The sequence below is a fragment of the Procambarus clarkii genome, chromosome 23 (assembly GCF_040958095.1).
Source record: "Procambarus clarkii isolate CNS0578487 chromosome 23, FALCON_Pclarkii_2.0, whole genome shotgun sequence".
Taxonomy (NCBI): domain Eukaryota; kingdom Metazoa; phylum Arthropoda; class Malacostraca; order Decapoda; family Cambaridae; genus Procambarus; species Procambarus clarkii.
This window is the reverse complement of record NC_091172.1, coordinates 23047608-23057784: the sequence shown is the minus strand read 5'-3', so window position 1 is coordinate 23057784 and position 10177 is coordinate 23047608. Positions and strand designations below refer to the sequence as shown.

Genomic DNA, 10177 nt, shown 5'->3' with positions numbered 1-10177 from the left:
AATTTCGTTTAGCTTGAGAATGGGCACAGTAATTGCCCACTCTCAATTTGTACGGTAATTTTACGGTAATTTTTCAAACTTAAAATGTAAATAGCTATATATATATATACCCCCTCTAAATGAAAAATGGCCTAATTTAACATATGTGCTAAAAATATTAACATAAATAATTCGTTTGTTAGATAACAAGATATTCATAGCAATAAGGTTTCTTGGAATGGCCTATAATGCACGCAAATACTAGTTTACGCACTTTTCGGGTAGTACGCCTGGAATTTCAAAATGGCGTTCAAACGGCGGTTGGTCGTTGAAGGCTCAGGAACTCAGTATTGTCGCTGCCGCCGACGCGACAACATGTACCGCTGATTTCCGCGACATCAGCAACATTGCTCCAGGTAAGAGTGATAATTCTTTTTGACATATTTATATCTTATATATACACAGTATATAGAATTATATAATATAATGGGGTTTCGCGTATGAAGTTTACTTCGAACAATGCCTATCAATGTTAGTTTAGTTCGTTTATTATGCACCCCATACCCATCTTGTGGGTATAGATACAAGTTAAATGTGTGCTATAAAATATGTGTATGTGACATATATTCATATAAGCACAGACGTTGCGGTATTCAGAGTTACCTACCTTGAGGTTACCTTGAGGTGCTTCCGGGGCTTAGCGTCCCCGCGGCCCGGTCGTCGACCAGGCCTCCTGGTTGCTGGACTGATCAACCAGGCTGTTGGACGCGGCTGCTCGCAGCCTGACGTATGCGTCACAGCCTGGTTGATCAGGTATCCTTTGGAGGTGCTTATCCAGTTCTCTCTTGAACACTGTGAGGGGTCGGCCAGTTATGCCCCTTATGTGTAGTGGAAGCGTGTTGAACAGTCTCGGGCCTCTGATGTTGATAGTTCTCTCTGAGTACCTGTTGTACCTCTGCTGGGCGGTAGTGGAAAGGGTTACAGAGGCACATAATGGGCTCAGGGACTGAACCCCACAATTCATTTAGCTAAGCAAGTTACAATCTTGATGAGCTAGTTACAAAATTCAATATAAGTCGTCACATCAACAATGGGTTCGAGATCGACCTCAAGTACAGGTTCTAAATTAAGCACCTGACATATGTGGAGAGCTAGTGTCACAATTTATGTTTGTCCTGCACACCGCCCCCCATCCAGTGGGCAGCGGTGGATAGGTTACAATCACTCGGTTACTACCTACAGTTAGCAGACTTGGGATATTTGGCTAAAATTTCTGGTAGCAGATCAGGTCCCCCATTTGTTCCGATTTTTTTTTTCAAATTGGATTTTACAATTCAAGTGTTATGTTATTTACTGCTTTAGCAGATAGGCGGTTCCATGGGTTTATAACCCTGTGGGTGAAAATATAGCGTATGTTTTCAGTCCTACACTGCGGCTTGTTGGACTTGAAACCGTTGTTCCTTGTTTGTGTTCCATCTGACCTTTTGAAGTTGTTCTCTGGATCCATATCTTCGAAACTCTTCAATATTTTAATAGGCAGGCGATGAGTCACAAAAACGTGGCTGAAGTATGTTGACCAGACCACACACTAGAAGTTGAAGGGACGAAGAGTTTCGGTCCGTCCTGGACCATTCTCAAGTCGATTCAAGTCGATATTTTAATAGTTTCGGTGAGATCCATCCTGGCATGCCTAGTTTGCAGTGTTGTTAGCCCTGTGACCCTCAACCGTTCATGGTATGAAACTAGACCTCATTCTGCAATTATTTTTGTCGCCTGGTGTTCAATTTTCTCCATGAAAGGTTGGGCGCGGGGTGGGTTCTCTGTCGGCCTCCAAGTGGGTTCTCTGTCGGGCTCCAAGTGGGTTCTCTGTCGGGCTCCAAGTGGGTTCTCTGTCGGGCTCCAAGTGGGTTCTCTGTCGGGCTCCAAGTGGGTTCTCTGTCGGGCCCCAAGTGGGTTCTCTGTCGGGCCCCAAGTGGGTTCTCTGTCGGGCCCCAAGTGGGTTCTCTGTCGGGCCCCAAGTGGGTTCTCTGTCGGGCCCCAAGTGGGTTCTCTGTCGGGCCCCAAGTGGGTTCTCTGTCGGGCCCCAAGTGGGTTCTCTGTCGGGGCTCCGGGGTGGGTTGTCGGTCGGGGCTCCGGGGTGGGTTGTCGGTCGGGGCTCCGGGGTGGGTTGTCGGTCGGGGCTCCGGGGTGGGCTGTCGGTCGGGGCTCCGGGGTGGGCTGTCGGTCGGGGCTCCGGGGTGGGCTGTCGGTCGGGGCTCCGGGGTGGGCTGTCGGTCGGGGCTCCGGGGTGGGCTGTCGGTCGGGGCTCCGGGGTGGGCTGTCGGTCGGGGCTCCGGGGTGGGCTGTCGGTCGGGGCTCCGGGGTGGGCTGTCGGTCGGGGCTCCGGGGTGGGCTGTCGGTCGGGGCTCCGGGGTGGGCTGTCGGTCGGGGCTCCGGGGTGGGTTGTCGGTCGGGGCTCCGGGGTGGGTTGTCGGTCGGGGCTCCGGGGTGGGTTCTCGGTCGGGGCTCCGGGGTGGGTTGTCGGTCGGGGCTCCGGGGTGGGTTGTCGGTCGGGGCTCCGGGGTGGGTTGTCGGTCGGGGCTCCGGGGTGGGTTGTCGGTCGGGGCTCCGGGGTGGGTTGTCGGTCGGGGCTCCGGGGTGGGTTGTCGGTCGGGGCTCCGGGGTGGGTTGTCGGTCGGGGCTCCGGGGTGGGTTGTCGGTCGGGGCTCCGGGGTGGGTTGTCGGTCGGGGCTCCGGGGTGGGTTGTCGGTCGGGGCTCCGGGGTGGGTTGTCGGTCGGGGCTCCGGGGTGGGTTGTCGGTCGGGGCTCCGGGGTGGGTTGTCGGTCGGGGCTCCGGGGTGGGTTGTCGGTCGGGGCTCCGGGGTGGGTTGTCGGTCCGGGCTCCGGGGTGGGTTGTCGGTCGGGGCTCCGGGGTGGGTTGTCGGTCGGGGCTCCGGGCAGGCTTTAGGTACTCAACTGGCGGGCTCTGGGTGGGTGACTGTTCGGGCTCCAGGTGGGTGTCTGTCCGGCTTCAGGTGGGTTCTTGGTAGGGCTTGGGGGGTGTGGGTTCTTGGTAGGGCTTGGGGGGGTGTAGGTACTTGGTAGGGCTTGGGGGGGGTGTGGGTACTTGGTAGGGCTTGGGGGGGTGTGGGTTCTTGGTAGGGCTTGGGGGGGTGTGGGTTCTTGATAGGGCTTGGGGGGGGTGTGGGTTCTTGGTAGGACTTGGGGGGGGGTGTGGGTTCTTGGTAGGACTTGGGGCGGTGTGGGTTCTTGGTAGGGCTTGGGGGGGTGTGGGTTCTTGGTAGGGCTTGGGGGGGTGTGGGTTCTTGGTAGGGCTTGGGGGGGTGTGGGTTCTTGGTAGGGCTTGGTGGGGTGTGGGTGTGGGTTCTTGGTAGGGCTTGGGGGGGTGTGGGTATTTGGTAGGGCTTGGGGGGGTGTGGGTACTTGGTAGGGCTTGGGGGGGTGTGGGTTCTTGGTAGGGCTCGGGGGGGTGTGGGTTCTTGGTAGGGCTCGGGGGGGGGGGTGTGGGTTCTTGGTAGGGCTCGGGGGGGGTGTGGGTTCTTGGTAGGGCTCGGGGGGGTGTGGGTTCTTGGTAGGGCTCGGGGGGGTGTGGGTTCTTGGTAGGGCTCGGGGGGGTGTGGGTTCTTGGTAGGGCTCGGGGGGGTGTGGGTTCTTGGTAGGGCTCGGGGGGGTGTGGGTTCTTGGAAGGCTCGGGGGGGTGTGGGTTCTCGGTAGGGCTCGGGGGGGTGTGGGTTCTCGGTAGGGCTCGGGGGGGTTGGGTTCTCGGTAGGGCTCGGGGTGGGTTCTCGGTACGGCTCGGGGCGGGCTCCAGGTACTCAACTGACGGGTTCCGGTTCACACAACTGGCGGGCTCCGGTTCACTCAACTGGCGGGCTCCGGTTTACTAAACTGGCGGGCTCCGGGTGTTTGACTGGTCGGGCTCCGGGTGGGTGACTGTTCGGGCTCCAGGTGGGTGTCTGTCCGGCTTCGGGTGGGTTCTCGGTAGGGCTTGGGGGGTGGGTTCTCGGTAGGGCTTGGGGTGGGTTCTCGGTAGGGCTTGGGGTGGGTTCTCGGTAGGGCTTGGGGGTGGGTTCTCGGTAGGGCTTGGGGCTGAGTTCTCGGTAGGGCTTGGGGCTGGGTTCTCGGTAGGACTTGGGGCTGGGTTCTCGGTAGGGCTTGGGGCTGGGTTCTCGGTAGGGCTTGGGGCTGGGTTCTCGGTAGGGCTTGGGGCTGGGTTCTCGGTAGGGCTTGGGGGGTGGGTTCTCGGTAGGGCTCGGGGTGGGCTCTTTCGGGATTGGGATAGGCTCTCGGGCTTGGGGAACCTCTGTAGGGCTCGGGGTAGGTTCTTGGTCGGGCTCAGGGTGGGTTCTCGGTAGGGCTCGGAGCGGGCTCCAGGTGCTCAACTGACGGGTTCCAGTTCACTCAACTGGCGGGCTCCGGTTTACTCAACTGGCGGGCTCCGGTTTACTAAACTGGCGGGCTCCGGGTGTTTGACTGGTCGGGCTCCGGGTGGGTGACTGTTCGGGCTCCAGGTGGGTGTCTGTCCAGCTTCGGGTGGGTTCTTGGTAGGGCTTGGGGTGGGTTCTTGGTAGGTATTAGGGCAGGGTTCTTGGTAGGGCTTGGGGGTGGGTTCTTGGTAGGGCTTGGGGGTGGGTTCTTGGTAGGGCTTGGGGGTGGGTTCTTGGTAGGGCTTGGGGGTGGGTTCTTGGTAGGGCTTGGGGGTGGGTTCTTGGTAGGGCTTGGGGGTGGGTTCTCGGTAGGGTTTGGGGTTGGCTCCCGGTCAGGCTCGGGGTGGGCTCTTTCGGGATCGGGATAGGCTCTCGGGCTTGGGGAACCTCTGTAGGGCTCGGGGTAGGTTCCTGGTCGGGCTCAGGGTGGGTTCTCGGTAGGGCTCGGGGCAGGCTCCAGGTACTCAACTGACGGGTTCCAGTTCACTCAACTGGCGGGCTCCGGTTCACTCAACTGGCGGGCTCCGGTTTACTAAACTGGCGGGCTCCGGGTGTTTGACTGGTCGGGCTCCGGGTGGGTGACTGTTCAGGCTCCAGGTGGGTGTCTGTCCGGCTTCGGGTGGGTCCTTGGTAGGGCTTGGGGTGGGTTCTTGGTAGGTATTGGGGCTGGGTTCTCGGTAGGGCTTTGGGCTGGGTTCTCGGTAGGGCTTTGGGCTGGGTTCTCGGTAGGGCTTTGGGCTGGGTTCTCGGTAGGGCTTGGGGGGTGGGTTCTCGGTAGGGCTTGGGGGGTGGGTTCTGAGTAGGGTTTGGGGGGGTGGGGTCTCGGTAGGACTTGGGGGAGTGGGTTCTCGGTAGGGCTTGGGGGAGTGGGTTCTCGGTAGGGCTTGGGGGGGTGGGTTCTCGGTAGGGCATTGGGGGGGTGGGTTCTCGGTAGGGCATTGGGGGGTGGGTTCTCGGTAGGGCTTGGGGGGGAAGGTTCTCACTAGGGCTTGGGGGGGTGGGTTCTTGGTAGGGCTTGGGGGGGTTCTCGGTAGGGCTTGGGGGGGGTTCTCGGTAGGGCTTGGGGGGGTGGGTTCTCGGTAGGGCTTGGGGGTGTGGGTTCTCGGTAGGGCTTGGGGAGTGGGTTCTCGGTAGGGGTCGGGGTGGGCTCTTTCGGGATCGGGATAGGCTCTCGGGCTTGGGGAACCTCTGTAGGGCTCGAGGTAGGTTCTTAGTCGGGCTCAAGGTGAGTTCTCGGTAGGGCTCGGGGCGGGCTCCAGGTACTCAACTGACGGGTTCCAGTTCACTCAACTGGCGGGCTCCGGTTCACTCAACTGGCGGGCTCCGGTTTACTAAACTGGCGGGCTCCGGGTGTTTGACTGGTCGGGCTCCGGGTGGGTTACTGTTCGGGCTCCAGGTGTCTGTCCAGCATCGGGTGGGTTCTTGGTAGGGCTTGGGGTGGGTTCTTGGTAGGTATTAGGGCAGGGTTCTTGGTAGGGCTTGGGGGTGGGTTCTTGGTAGGGCTTGGGGGTGGGTTCTTGGTAGGGCTTGGGGGTGGGTTCTTGGTAGGGCTTGGGGGTGGGTTCTTGGTAGGGCTTGGGGGTGGGTTCTTGGTAGGGCTTGGGGGTGGGTTCTCGGTAGGGCTTGGGGGTGGGTTCTCGGTAGGGTTTGGGGTTGGCTCCCGGTCAGGCTCGGGGTGGGCTCTTTCGGGATCGGGATAGGCTCTCGGGCTTGGGGAACCTCTGTAGGGCTCGGGGTAGGTTCTTGGTCGGGCTCAGGGTGGGTTCTCGGTAGGGCTCGGGGCAGGCTCCAGGTACTCAACTGACGGGTTCCAGTTCACTCAACTGGCGGGCTCCGGTTCACTCAACTGGCGGGCTCCGGTTTACTAAACTGGCGGGCTCCGGGCGTTTGACTGGTCGGGCTCCGGGTGGGTGACTGTTCAGGCTCCAGGTGGGTGTCTGTCCGGCTTCGGGTGGGTCCTTGGTAGGGCTTGGGGTGGGTTCTTGGTAGGTATTGGGGCTGGGTTCTCGGTAGGGCTTTGGGCTGGGTTCTCGGTAGGGCTTTGGGCTGGGTTCTCGGTAGGGCTTGGGGGGTGGGTTCTCGGTAGGGCTTGGGGGGTGGGTTCTCGGTAGGGTTTGGGGGGGTGGGGTCTCGGTAGGACTTGGGGGAGTGGGTTCTCGGTAGGGCTTGGGGGAGTGGGTTCTCGGTAGGGCTTGGGGGGGTGGGTTCTCGGTAGGGCTTGGGGGGGTGGGTTCTCGGTAGGGCTTGGGGGGGGGTTCTCGGTAGGGCTTGGGGGGGGGGTTCTCGGTAGGGCTTGGGGGGGGGGTTCTCGGTAGGGCTTGGGGGGGGTGGGTTCTCGGTAGGGCTTGGGGAGTGGGTTCTCGGTAGGGGTCGGGGTGGGCTCTTTCGGGATCAGGATAGGCTCTCGGGCTTGGGGAACCTCTGTAGGGCTCGAGGTATAGGTTCTTAGTCGGGCTCAAGGTGGGTTCTCGGTAGGGCTCAGGGCGGGCTCCAGGTACTCAACTGACGGGTTCCAGTTCACTCAACTGGCGGGCTCCGGTTCACTCAACTGGCGGGCTCCGGTTTACTAAACTGGCGGGCTCCGGGTGTTTGACTGGTCGGGCTCCGGGTGGGTGACTGTTCGGGCTCCAGGTGAGTGTCTGTCCAGCTTCGGGTGGGTTCTTGGTAGGGCTTGGGGTGGGTTCTTGGTAGGGCTTGGGGGTGGGTTTTGGTAGGGCTTGGGGGGTGGGTTCTCGGTAGGGCTTGGGGGGTGGGTTCTTGGTAGGGTTTGGGGTTGGCTCCCGGTCAGGCTCGGGGTGGGCTCTTTCGGGATCGGGATAGGCTCTCGGGCTTGGGGAACCTCTGTTGGGCTCGGGGTAGGTTCTTGGTCGGGCTGAGGGTGGGTTCTCGGTAGGGCTCGGTGCAGGCTCCAGGTACTCAACTGACGGGTTCCAGTTCACTCAACTGGCGGGCTCCGGTTCACTCAACTGGCGGGCTCCGGTTTACTAAACTGGCGGGCTCCGGGTGTTTGACTGGTCGGGCTCCGGGTGGGTGACTGTTCGGGCTCCAGGTGGGTGTCTGTCCGGCTTCGGGTGGGTTCTTGGTAGGGCTTGGGGTTGGTTCTTGGTAGGTATTGGGGCTGGGTTCTCGGTAGGGCTTTGGGCTGGGTTCTCGGTAGGGCTTGGGGCTGGGTTCTCGGTAGGGCTTGGGGGGTGGGTTCTCGGTAAGGCTTGGGGGGTGGGTTCTCGGTAGGGCTTGGGGGGGTGGGTTCTCGGTAGGGCTTGGGGGGGTGGGTTCTCGGTAGGGCTTGGGGGGGTGGGTTCTCGGTAGGGCTTGGGGGGGGGTGGGTTCTCGGTAGGGCTTGGGGCTGTGGGTTCTCGGTAGGGCTTGGGGGGGGGTGGGTTCTCGGTAGGGCTTGGGGGGGGTGGGTTCTCGGTAGGGGTCGGGGTGGGCTCTTTCGGGATCGGGATAGGCTCTCGGGCTTAATTAAGGAACCTCTGTAGGGCTCGGGGTAGGTTCTTGGTCGGGTTCAAGGTGGGTTCTCGGTAGGGCTCGGGGCGGGCTCCAGGTACTCAACTGACGGGTTCCAGTTCACTCAACTGGCGGGCTCCGGTTCACTGAACTGGCGGGCTCCGGTTTACTAAACTGGCGGGCTCCGGGTGTTTGACTGGTCGGGCTCCGGGTGGGTGACTGTTCGGGCTCCAGGTGGGTGTCTGTCCAGCTTCGGGTGGGTTCTTGGTAGGGCTTGGGGTGGGTTCTTGGTAGGTATTAGGGCTGGGTTCTTGGTAGGGCTTGGGGGTGGGTTTTGGTAGGGCTTGGGGGGTGGGTTCTCGGTAGGGCTTGGGGGGTGGGTTCTCGGTAGGGTTTGGGGGTGGGTTCTCGGTAGGGCTCGGGGTGGGCTCTTTCGGGATCGGGATAGGCTCTCGGGCTTGGGGAACCTCTGTAGGGCTCGGGGTAGGTTCTTGGTCGGGCTTAGGGTGGGTTCTCGGTAGGGCTCGGGGCGGGCTCCAGGTACTCAACTGACGGGTTCCAGTTCACTCAACTGGCGGGCTCCGGTTCACTCAACTGGCGGGCTCCGGTTTACTAAACTGGCGGGCTCCGGGTGTTTGACTGGTCGGGCTCCGGGTGGGTGACTGTTCGGGCTCCAGGTGGGTGTCTGTCCAGCTTCGGGTGGGTTCTTGGTAGGGCTTGGGGTGGGTTCTTGGTAGGTATTAGGGCTGGGTTCTTGGTAGGGCTTGGGGGTGGGTTTTGGTAGGGCTTGGGGGGTGGGTTCTTGGTAGGGCTTGGGGGGTGGGTTCTCGGTAGGGTTTGGGGGTGGGTTCTCGGTAGGGCTCGGGGTGGGCTCTTTCGGGATCGGGATAGGCTCTCGGGCTTGGGGAACCTCTGTAGGGCTCGGGGTAGGTTCTTGGTCGGACTCAGGGTGGGTACTCGGTAGGGCTCGGGGCGGGCTCCAGGTACTCAACTGACGGGTTCCAGTTCACTCAACTGGCGGGCTCCGGTTCACTCAACTGGCGGGCTCCGGTTTACTAAACTGGCGGGCTCCGGGTGTTTGACTGGTCGGGCTCCGGGTGGGTGACTGTTCGGGCTCCAGGTGGGTGTCTGTCCAGCTTCGGGTGGGTTCTTGGTAGGGCTTGGGGTTGGTTCTTGGTAGGTATTAGGGCTGGGTTCTTGGTAGGGCTTGGGGGTGGGTTCTTGGTAGGGTTTGGGGTTGGCTCCCGGTCAGGCTCGGGGTGGGCTCTTTCGGGATCGGGATAGGCTCTCGGGCTTGGGGAACCTCTGTAGGGCTCGGGGTAGGTTCTTGGTCGGGCTGAGGGTGGGTTCTCGGTAGGGCTCGGGGCAGGCTCCAGGTACTCAACTGACGGGTTCCAGTTCACTCAACTAGCGGGCTCCGGTTCACTCAACTGGCGGGCTCCGGTTTACTAAACTGGCGGGCTCCGGGTGTTTGACTGGTCGGGCTCCGGGTGGGTGACTGTTCGGGCTCCAGGTGGGTGTCTGTCAGGCTTGGGGTGGGTTCTTGGTAGGGCTTGGGGTGGGTTCTTGGTAGGTATTGGGGCTGGGTTCTCGGTAGGGCTTTGGGCTGGGTTCTCGGTAGGGCTTGGGGCTGGGTTCTCGGTAGAGCTTTGGGCTGGGTTCTCGGTAGGGCTTGGGGCTGGGTTCTCAGTAAGGGCTTGGGGGTGGGTTCTCGGTAGGGCTTGGGGGGTGGGTTCTCGGTAGGGCTTGGGGGGTGGGTTCTCGGTAGGGCTTGGGGGGGTGGGTTCTCGATAGGGCATGGGGGGGTGGGTTCTCGGTAGGGCTTGGGGGGGTGGGTTCTCGGTAGGGCTTGGGGGGGTGGGTTCTCGGTAGGGCTTGGGGGGGTGGGTTCTCGGTAGGGCTTGGGGGGGTGGGTTCTCGGTAGGGCTTGGGGGGTGGGTTCTCGGTAGGGGTCGGGGTGGGCTCTTTCGGGATCGGGATAGGCTCTCGGGCTTAAGGAACCTCTGTAGGGCTCGGGGTAGGTTCTTGGTCGGGCTCAGGGTGGGTTCTCGGTAGGGCTCGGGGTGGGCTCCAGGTACTCAACTGACGGGTTCCAGTTCACTCAACTGGCGGGCTCCGGTTCACTCAACTGGCGGGCTCCGGTTTACTAAACTGGCGGGCTCCGGGTGTTTGACTGGTCGGGCTCCGGGTGGGTGACTGTTCGGGCTCCAGGTGGGTGTCTGTCCAGCTTCGGGTGGGTTATTGGTAGGGCTTGGGGTGGGTTCTTGTTAGGTATTAGGGCTGGGTTCTTGGTAGGGCTTGGGGGTGGGTTCTTGGTAGGG

At 61.3% G+C, this 10177-nt stretch overlaps 1 protein-coding gene across 1 annotated transcript in view; it reads left to right on the top strand.

The window, feature by feature from the left end:
• Positions 1 to 363: 363 nt before the first annotated feature.
• The window catches only part of BORCS6 (BLOC-1 related complex subunit 6), a 45440-nt gene continuing 35626 nt past the window's right edge, over positions 364 to 10177 (top strand). Inside the window, exon 1 of the mRNA XM_069329980.1 lies at positions 364 to 395. The gene's annotated coding sequence lies outside the window, so the exon portion shown is untranslated. The remainder of the gene's footprint in view (positions 396 to 10177) is intronic.